General features: G+C 45.1%; 1 protein-coding gene across 3 annotated transcripts in view; it reads right to left on the bottom strand.

Moving 5' to 3' along the window:
- Positions 1-10,945, bottom strand: part of HLCS (holocarboxylase synthetase) — a 216,230-nt gene that overhangs the window by 202,529 nt on the left and 2,756 nt on the right. The window contains exon 1 of one of the 3 annotated variants that reach the window (XM_017526221.2): positions 2,273-2,849. The exons of the other annotated variants lie outside the window; for them this stretch is intronic. The gene's annotated coding sequence lies outside the window, so the exon portion shown is untranslated. Of the gene's footprint in view, positions 1-2,272; positions 2,850-10,945 lie in introns of those variants that run through there. 3 annotated transcript variants of the gene reach the window in all.

A 10,945-nucleotide genomic window follows, 5' to 3' on the forward strand; every position in this document is an offset into this window, starting at 1 on the left:
TGAGCCAAGATTGCACCACTGTACTCCAGCCTGGGGACAGAGCGAGACTCCATCTCAAAAAAAAAAAAAAAAAGAAAAAGAAAAGAAAAAGGCATTAGCCAGTCATCCTGCACAGCAGCCCAATATTGAGCCTGTGTGAGTTGCCATTTGTGTAGTGAAGCAATAGAGGCCATGGTCTGGACTCGGAAATCCTGGGTTCAAATACTACCTCTGACTCCCAGCTCCCCAACACAGTGCACACATTCAGTGGCCATGTAACCAGAGCAAATGCTTCTCTTTCCACAGCCCCAATGCAGGAATAATAATAGCATCCACCTGGTGTTGGGTGGGAGGGTTCAGAGAGAACAGCCACACAGGGCTACAAGTGGAGGCTATTGTGACCGAGCAACTGCCCACCTGGACAGAGTGAACAGGACAGGAATAGAAGGGCAAGGTGCTTTCCCCTCATCTTCACGAGAGCTCTTTGTGGGGAGACTATTACACAAGCAGCGGTGGGAGTTCCTTCCCAGTATATCGAGTTCCCTTCTTAAGGCACAGAAAACCCCATCTGCATAAATTTTCCTCAATTGGTCAATCACGGTGCCAGAAGTCCCTACACCACTTGAACTGCTCCTTCAAGTTAAGTCACTTTATCTGCCAGCTGCATTAGTTTAAACAAGTCAGTTTCCAAGTCCTGAGCTGCTGCTTTTATCATCCCATTAACATAGAAAACTAAGAGTAGGGGCCAGACACAGCGGCTCACACCTGTATTCCCAACAGTTTGGGAGGTCGAGGTGGGCAGATCACCTGAGGTTAGGAATTCAAGACCAGCCTGGCCAACATGGTGAAACCCTGTCTCTACTAAAAATACAAAAATTAGCCAAGTGTGGTGGCAGGCACCTGTAATCCCAGCTACTCAGGAGGCTGACACAGGAGAATCGCTTGAACCGGGGAGGTGGGGGTTACAGTGAGCTGAGATCAGGCCACTGCACTCCAACCTCCATCTCAAAAAAAAAAAAAAAACATGCAGTACATAGAATGAGACTTTAAAGATTTTGCATTTATTTACTGGAGAATTTAAACCAAAAAGGTACAGACCCGCCAGAAAATACAAAAATTAGCCAGGTGCGGTGGTGCACAGGTAGTGCCAGCAACTCAGGAGGTCAAGGCAGAAGAATTGCTTGAATCCCGGAGGTGGAGTTTGCAGTGAGCCAAGATCATGCCACTGCACTCCAGCCTGGCAACAGATCAAGATATCATCTCGAAAACAAAGAAAGAAAGAAAAAAAACAAAACAGCAATATGGACCAGGCAGAGTGGCTCACACCTATAATGCCAGTACTTTGAGAGTCCAAGGCAGGAGGATCATTTCAGGCCAGGAGTTTGAGACCAGTGTGCACAACATAAGACTCCATCTCTACAAGAAATTAAAAATTAGCCAGGTGGCCAGGTGCGGTGGCTCACGCCTGTAATCCTAACACTTTGGGAGGCAAAGGCGAGCAGATCACCTGAACTCAAGTTCAAGACCAGCCTGGGCAACATGGTGAAACCACATCTCTACAAAAATAGAGAAAATTAGCCAAGCATGCTGGTGTGTACCTGCAGTTCCAGCTACTCAGGAGGCTGGGGTGAGAGGATCACCTGAGCCTGTTGAGGTCGAGGCTGCAGTGAGCCGTGATCGGGCCACTTGCACTCCAACCTAGGTGACAGAGCAAGGCCCCATCTAAAAAAAAAAAAAAAATAGCTGGGTGTGGTGGCCTGTGGCCTGTGGTCCCAGCTACTAGGAGGCTGAAGCGGGAGGATCGCATCACTGCACGCCATTCAGCCCTGAGCAAGACAGCAAGACCCGGACTATATTAAAATAAATTCCAAAAAGAAAAAGCAATAGGAAGAAGCAACTCAACCACAAGTATGTTACTAAAGCCCTAAACAGAAAATTAGCCCGTTTCCAGAAGAGGCCAAGAACAGATGATACGGCTGCACTGAACTCCTGCCTGTGCATCCCGCTTTCTACAAGATTCCAGTCCTGGAAGATAACAGCATCCAGCCCCCATTCAAGCACCTCGAGCATGAAAAACGCAGAGCCCAAAGAGCCAGGCCATGAACACACTATTCCTGTCTATAAATAACTCCCCCTGGAGAAAAAACAGCAGGATCCAAGGCAGGAAACCCGAGCCGCAGAATCTGGTGGGTTCTTAGGGAACCCACTCACGGGCCTGAGTCCCCCGTGGCAGCGGCAGCCCGGTACCTGGACCCCCGAGTCCCCGGAGCCCCGGGCGGCCGCGCCTCCCTACCTGCAGGCCCGATCCCGGCCGCGGAGCACTAGTGGCCCCTCACCCGCTCGGCTCCGGGACCGCGGAAACGCACCCAGCGGGGTGAGGGCATCGTAGCCAAGGGCAGCGCAGGTGGCAGCGGAGGCGTGGGAGCCGGAACCGACCTTGAGAAAGGACCAGGTCAGGACGCCTCTTGGCGCAGCCCCAAATCCTGCCCGCGCCCCAGCCCCGCTCAGGCGGCGCCCCTGCCACCTCTGGCCACACCGGCTGGGACGTCTGGCTCCTGCAGACCGCGCTTCCCGCTGCCCTCCTGCGCTGGGCTGCTCACGCCTGCCTCACCAGCCCAGCATCCGCGGGGATCCCTAGCTGTCCTTTAGGGCTTGCCTCATAGGTCAAACGTCACCTCCCAGGGAGGAATGGCCTATCCCCTAGCCAGGTGGGCCTCTTCCACGCTCTCCTGCACCACCCACCCACCTTGATAACTGCTTCCCCCTTGAGACTGCAAAACTTCAAGGGCAGGAAATGGGTCTGTTTTCCTGGCAAATAATGAAGTTGGTGGAAGGTTTTGCTGAATAAAATGAGTGACAGACAAAAGTAGCCAAATCGGGCACTCTTGATGGGTTATTTGGTGAAGGAGGTGCAGAATAGGCTTAATTCGTTATTGGATTTCTTTCCCCATGTTACTCCTCCCTAATTCTGATGAGGAACTGAGAGCTGGATCTATTGATCTATTAACTCTTAACCTCCCTTTTCTTTTTCTTTTCTTTCTTTCTTTCTTTCTTTTTTTTTTTTTTTTTTTTTTTTTTTTTTTTTTTTTTTTAAGGTTTTTTTTTTTTTTTTTTTTTTTTTTTTTTTTCTTTTTTTTTTTTTTTTTAAACACGAGTCACAATCTTGGCTCACTATAACCTCCATCTCCCGGGTTCAAGCGAGTCTCCTCCCTCAGCCTCCTGAGTAGTTGGGATTACAGGTGTCCACCACCACGCCCAGATAATTTTTGTATTTTTAGTAGAGTCGGTGTTTCACCATGTTGGCCAGGCTAGTCTCAAACTCCTGACCTCAGGTCATCCACCTGCTTCGGTCTCCCAAAGTGCTGGGGTTACAGGCGTGAGCTACCATGCCCAGAATTACTCTTCGTTTTCTAAGGGCGCTACCAGACTTCTCTTGCTATCTTAAACACAGAGTCCTAATTCTGCCATTGGAACCCTGAATCCTTCACTTTTAGCACAACAGTTTCTTTCTTTTTTTTTCTTTTCTTTTTTTTTTTTCTATTTGCAAACAGAGCACAACAATTTCAAGCAAAGACCTGCAGCCTCTCCTCCGTTTGGGGGAATGCGGGACTCTTTAATCTGTGGTGAGACACATATGATTTTTTTTTTCATGCTGTTAATTAGAATACTATCCCCCAAAGAGGAAGAAATAAATAGGAAAAGGAATCTAGTCTGATGCCCCAGAAGTGTTTACGGATGGTCTGCAGAATAGCCCTACGAGAAAGAAAATCTCAAATGACACAGCCTATCACTGCGGGGGTTTCTGGTAAAATAAGAGCTGAAGTTTAGGGATGATCAGACTTAGACTCAAAGTCCTCAATCACATGATTTTTGTTTTTTTCTTTTTGGTCTATCCTATCAATTAGTGAATGTTAAAATCTTTGACTATATTGTGGATTTGGATTTGTGTGTTTGTTTTGAGATGGAGTTTTGCTCTGTCGCCCAGGCTGGAGTGCAGTGTTGCGATCTCAGCTCACTGCAACCTTTGCCTCCTAGGTTCAAGCAATTCTCCTGCCTAAGCCTCCCGAGTAGCTGGGACTACAGGTGTGCGCCACCATGCCCAGCTAATTTTTGTATTTTTAGTAGAGACGGGTTTCGCCATGTTGGCCAGCCTGGTCTGGAACTCCTGACCTCAGGTGATCCGCCCACCTCAGCCTCCCAAACTGCTGGGATTACAGGTGTGAGTCACCTCACCCAGCCTAATCACATGATTTTTCATATTCCACGTTTGAGTGTCATTCTTCAATTGGTAGACCATTTTTCCCACAAAGTTTGCTCCCCTAATAGTGAAGAGAGCAGTCCTAGATAAAACATTTTAGCCACATCTTTGGCAAATCTTTAGGACATATCTCTATGTTCCATATTCCTACAAATGAGATTACCAAGTCAAAGGATATGACACTTTCTAAAACTACTATACATCATTTCTTACCTCCAATGTTTCATAATTTTATCTTCTAGTAAAAGATAAAATTATCCTCTATCTTGGAGGTGATAAGACTGAGGACTGAGTTTAGAACACCCTTGGCCACACGAAGTGCTTTTTAAAATCTTTCTGAGTTTGATTCATGAAAATTCAATCTCTCTTTAAAAGATTAGTTTTTTATTTCCCTTTGAATTGCTAGAAAAACTAATTCTTTTCCAATTGTTTTACTGGTCATTTGCATTTATTCTATGAATTAATGTGGATTTGGGATATTGTTCTTATTAATTTATATAGGTTCCTTCTATATTAAGGATGTTAATTCTTAGGCTTTCAGATATGTGGTATATTTTTAACCCAACTTATCATTTGCATTTTAATTGTGTTTGAAATGATCTGATGCACCATTTTAAAATTCTAATTAAGTTAAACTTTTCACCTTTGCCTACATGGCTTTTTCCATTGATTTTATGTTCAGAAGTCCTCCCCAATTTCCCAAACTATAAATATTTCCTAGTACTTTTTTTTAAAACAGAATCTCTGTCTCTCTCTTTCCCCTCAACCTTTCTTTCTCTCCCCACTCTCTCCCTCTCTCTGTTGCCCAAGCTATATAGAATGCAATGGCCCAATCACAGCTCACTGCAGCCTCCTTGACCTCCCCAGGCTCAGGTGATCCTCCCACCTCAGCCTCCTGAGTTGCTGGGACTACAAGCCTGCGCCACCATGCCAGGCTAATTTTTTGTATTTTTTGTAGAGATGGAGTTTTGCCATGTTGCCCAAGCTGGTCTCCTGGGCTCAAGTGACCCACCCACCTTAGCCCCCCAAGGTGCTGGGATTACAGGCATGAGCCACCACGCCAGGCTTGCCTCATACACTGTTTTATGGTATGTTTGTTTGTTTTTTGCTTTATAAAAATATTATTCAATAAGTAGATTTCCAGGCCTTGCATGGTTTCCATTCAATGTTTCTAAGATTGACACATATCATTTTGCAAAGCTGCATTTTATTCATGTTCACTGCTATATAATATCCTACTTGTGATCATATCCTACCTTATTTAGCCATTCTCCTGCTGATCAGCATGGAGTTATTTCCAGTTTGTTTCCTCTGACTAATAATCCTGTTATGAACGTCCACTGGCTTGCCTCCTGGAGCCCCTGGGCAGGCATTTCTCTGGGTGTGGACGCATTACTACATAGGCCCAGAAAGCATGAATGTGCAGAATTCAGAGATAACGTTAAACTGTTTTCCAAAGCAGTTATACCAATGGACACACCCATTAAAAGTGACTTTTGTGGCTGGGTGTGGTGGCTCATGCCTGTAATCCCAGTACTTTGGGAGGCCAAGGCAGGCAGATCATGAGGTCAGGAGTTCAAGACCAGCCTGGCCAACATAGTGAAACCCTGTCTCCACTAAAAATATAAAAATTAGTCAGGCATGGTGGCATGAGCCTGTAGTCTCAGCTACTTGGGAGGCTAAGGCAGGAGAATCACTTGAACCCGGGAGACAGAGGTTGTGGTAAGCTGAGATCAAGCCACTGTACTCTGGCCTGGGCAACAGAGCAAGACTCCACCTCAAAAACAAAAGTGACTTTTGTTTTCGACTCAGTATTTTTCAGGTCAAATACATTTTCCTTTCGATGTTGGATTTATACTGATTTTCACAAACTGGCTTAGAGAATTACGAGGTCCTCAAACACAAAGCCTCATATTGTGGTTCTTAATCAAGAAAATCTTCTAGAGGCAATGATCCAGCTAATTACAGATCCCCTACTGTCCACATCTAAATTTAGGCATAGCGGCTGGGATTAGACCCATGACAATTCCAGGGGTGTTATGAACTTAAAAACTCTGACGTAAGCATGGTGTGGGGAGTGTTTGCAGTAACATGAGAATCCTGTGCACAACAGTATAAACAGCTGCTTCAGAATCTACTGCTCTCACCTCCCACGTTCCATACAACCTCTTCTTTATTTTAGTCTTTATTTATTATGTTTGTTTATTTATTTATTTTGAGACAGAGTCTTACTCTGTCACTCGGGCTGATTTATTTATTTATTTATTTAGAGACAGAGTCTCACTCTGTCACTCAGGCTAGAGTGCAGCAGCACGATCTCAGCTCACTGCAACCTCCACCTCCTGGGTTCAAGTGATTCTCCTGCCTCAGCCTCCCAAGTAGCTGGGATTACAGGTGCCCGCCACCACACCTGGCTAATTTTTATATTTTTAGTACAGATGGGGTTTCACTATGTTGGCCAGGCTGGTCTCGAACTCCTGACCTCAACTGATCTGCTCACCTCGGCCTTCCAAAGTGCTGGCATTACAGGCATGAGCCACTGTGCCGGGCCTATAGACTTTAATAGCAAACATTCCTTATAAAAATGATTTTTTTGTTTTTGAGTCAGGGTATATCACAGGCTGCAGTGCAGTGGTGCTGTCATAGCTCATGAGCCTGCAACTTTTATGCTCAACTGACCCTCCTGCTTCAACCTCCCAAGGAGCCGATACTACACACACAAACCACCAGAGCCAGCTAATTATTTTTGTATTTTTGTTTTGTTTTGTTTTGTTTTGTTTTTGAAACAGAGTTTGACTGTTGCTGTCTAGGCTGGAGTGCAATGACGAAATCTCGGCTTACTGCAACCTCCGCCTCCGGGGTTCAAGCAATTCTCCTACCTCAGCCTCCCAAGTAGCTGGGATTACAGGCATGCACCACCATGCCTGGCTAGTTTTGTATTTTTAGTAGAGATGGAGTTTCTCCATGTTGGTCAGGTTAGTCTTGAACTCCCAACCTCAGGTGATCCGCCCACCTCGACCTCCCAACATGCTGGGATTACAGTCATAAGTCACCTTGCCCGGACTATTTTTGCATTTTTACAGAGATGAGGTCTTGCTATGTTGCCCAGGTTGGTCTCAAACTCCTGGCCTCAAACGATCTAACCAGCTTGGCCTCACAAAGCACTGGGATTATAGGCATAAGCCACCACACCTGGCCAAGAGTGTGTTTTTTAAATTAGAAAATTGTAAATGTTCAATAAGGAACATATTAGCAAACTGTGGTAGAGCAGTCGCCCCTTATCCACAAAGGGTACGTCCCAAGACCCCCAGCAGATGCCGGAAGCACAGACAGTACTGAGCCCTATATTTCCTATCCATACATATCTATGATAAAGTTTATAAAGTGGGCACAACCACAAATTAACTCATGATAAAATGGAGTCACAATAAACTAATAATACAATTAAATAAGGACGACTTGAACACAAGCACTGTGACAGAGCAACAGTCGATCTGATCACCAAGAGAGCTACTGAGTTACAAATGGGAGAATCTGCTGGACAAAGAGATGATTCGTGTCCCCAGTAAGACAGAACATGACAGTGTGAGATTTCATCATGCTGTCCAGAACCGCACACAATTTAAAACTCATGAATTATGTTATCACTTCTAAATGGGAGCTCAATAATGTGTACGCATGGACACAACAGGGTGGAATAACAGACCCTGGAAACTCAGAAGGGTGGGAGGGAGGGCTGGGGGAAGGGAAAAAGGGGAGTAAAAAATAAGAAATTACTTAATGGGCACAATATACAGGATGGGGTGATGGCTGCACTAAAAACCCAGACTTCACCAACACCCAATATACCCATGGAGCAAAACAGGGGCACTTGTACCCCCTAAATCTATCAAAATAAAATAAATAAATAAAACTTATGAACTGTTCTGGAATTTTTCATTTAATATTTTCTTTTTGTTTTTTTTTTTCAAACTGCGGTTGACCACAGGTAACTGAAATATTGGAAAGCAAAAGGGGGAATTACTGTATCTCCACTCAGTGGTGCAAAGTATAGACTTTCTTTCCAGAACCATTTGAGATTAAATTGCAGGCACCATGACCTTCACCCTAAGTACTTCAAGCCATATTTCCTAAGAACAAAAATATTTCTTCAATGTAAGCACACTGCGATGATCAGATACAGAAAATTTAACACTGCAATAATTGGATTCAGATATGAGCATCCATCCAATGCTAATAACTACTACTCACATTTAGTCAGTTGTCCCAAATAACATTCTTGCTAGCAATAGCATTTTTCCCAATTCAAGGATACCCATGTCATTTAGCTGTCATGTCTCTTTTTCCTCTTTTTTTTTTGAGAGGGAGTCTCACTCTGTCACAGGCTAGAGTGCAGTGGTGTGATCTTGGCTCACTGCAAGCTCCACCTCCCGGGTTCGAGCAATTCTCCGGCCTCAGCCTCCCGAGTAGCTGGGACTACAGGCACATGCCACCATGCCCAGCTAATTTTTGTATTTTTAGAAGAGACGGGGTTTCACCATGTTGGCCAGGATGGTCTAGGTCTCTTGACCTCGTAATCCACTCACCTCAGCCTCCCAAAGTGCTGAGATTACAAGCATGAGCCACCGCGCCCAGCCTTTATTCCCTTTGAATTGGGAACAGTTCCTTAGTCTTTCATGACCTTGATATCTTTTAAAAGTCAGCCCTGGTAGGCCAGGTGGCTCACGCCTGTAATCCCAGCACTTTGGGAGGCCAAGGTGGGTGGATCCCTTGAAGTCAGGAGTTTGAGACCAGCCTGGCCAACATGGTGAAACCCCATCTCTACTAAAAATATAAAAGTTGGCCAGGCATGGTAGCACACACCTATAGTCTCAGCTACTCAGGAGGCTGAGGCAGGAGAATCGCTTGAACCCAGGAGGCAGTAATCCCAGCTACTCGGGAGACTAAGGCAGGAGAATCACTTGAACCCAGGAGGTATAGGTTGCAGTGAGCCAAGATCGTGCCACTGCACTCCAGCCTGGGCGATAGAGCAAGACTCCGTCTCCAAAAAAAAAAAAGCCAGCCCATTGTATTGCAGCTGGTCCCTAATCGAGTCTGTCTGATGTTTCCTAAATCCATTTCAGGTTATGCATTTTTGGCATGGGATGTCAGTTCAAACTGGTGCTGACTTTGTTCACACAGTTAAGTTGGTATCCAGAAGATTTCTCCACTAAGGTTCCTTTTTCATATTTGTAACTCATAAGTAACCTGCGGAGTGAGACTTTGGCATCTTATCCTCCAGTGCTATGGTTTGAATGTATTCCCCAAGTGCATGTGTTGGAAATTTAATCCCCATCGCAATAGTGTTGAGAGGTGGGTGATTAGGTCACGAAGGCTCTGCTGTCATTGCGGGAGTGGACTCCTGATGAAGGGACGGGTTTGGCCCCCTTCCTTTCCTTTGCCCTTGCCCACCCTCTTGCCCTTCTGTTTTCCACCATGAGATGATGCAGCCAGAAGGAAGGCCCTCCACAGATGTGGCTCCTCAATGTTGGACTTCCCAGCCTCTGAGCCATAAGTCTGATAAATTTCTGTTCATGATAAATTACCCAGTCTCAGGTATTCTGTTTCAGATGCATAAAACAGACCAAGACACCCATCAAGCCCCCACCTGAATCAGTGATGACTGTGTTGTTGCAATGTGGTAACTTTTTGTATGATTAGTCAAGAGCAGCAGTGAGAGGGGGAATGAACAGAACAGAGTTCAATCTGTGAACAATCGAGCTAACTCTCTACCTTCGGACTAGCCAACTTTTCTAACTGTTGTTCCTTCAGCAATCATTAGCTGGCATTCTCCTTTTCTACCTCTGTTTATGTATTTGTTGGTAAGTTTATTTGCTTTTTAGTATTACTCTGCACTTGTGGATTCTGTTTTATTCAATGTGATAATTCATTACTGCCATTATTAATTTTGATATTCAAATTGTTCCAGGTTTGGCCATTGGAGCCCCATCAAGCTGGCTCCTTCTGAACTATCTCCATCATTCTTTGAGCATCTCCTTGTGTTCTGAACAAGCTCTGCCTGACTCATCGTTTACCTTCCCTGTCCTTCATACAATGAGCCATTTCTCCCAGGAGCTCTGGCTCCTTTTAATGGAAAATGGTATTTAGAAACCAGTTTATGGGCATGAGGAATGCTCATTGCTACTGGGGTGGCCCTGCTCCCCAGCTCTCTCAGGAGACAGATCTTGGAAATAAATGCTTAAGACAAAATGAAGAAGGCGGGGTGCAGTGGCTCATACCTATAATCCCAGCACTTTGGAAGGCTGAGGTGGACAGATCACTTGAGGCCAGGCGTTCAAGACCAGAATGCCTAGCATGGCGAAACCCTGTCTCTACTAAAAATACAAAAATTAGCTAGGCATGGTGGTGCCCACCTGTAGTCCCCGCTACTCAGGAGGCTGAAGCAGGAGAATTGTCTGAACCTGGGAGGTAGAGGCTGCAGTGAGCCAAGATCACACAACTGCACTCCAGCCTGGGCAACAGAGCGAGACTTCAGCTCCAAAAAAATGAAAAGGGTTATCCACCAAGTTTCCAGATTTCTCCACTATGAAGTTTCCTTTTGTATCTTTGCAATTAATAAGTAATCTGTGGAATCTCTCATTCTAATTCATGGAGCTCTTCCTTTCCTTCCTTCACTCCATTTTTCTTTTTTTCTTTTTTTTTTTTTTT

This window comes from Cebus imitator, unplaced genomic scaffold, assembly GCF_001604975.1.
Source record: "Cebus imitator isolate Cc_AM_T3 unplaced genomic scaffold, Cebus_imitator-1.0 Scaffold41, whole genome shotgun sequence".
Lineage (NCBI taxonomy): Eukaryota > Metazoa > Chordata > Mammalia > Primates > Cebidae > Cebus > Cebus imitator.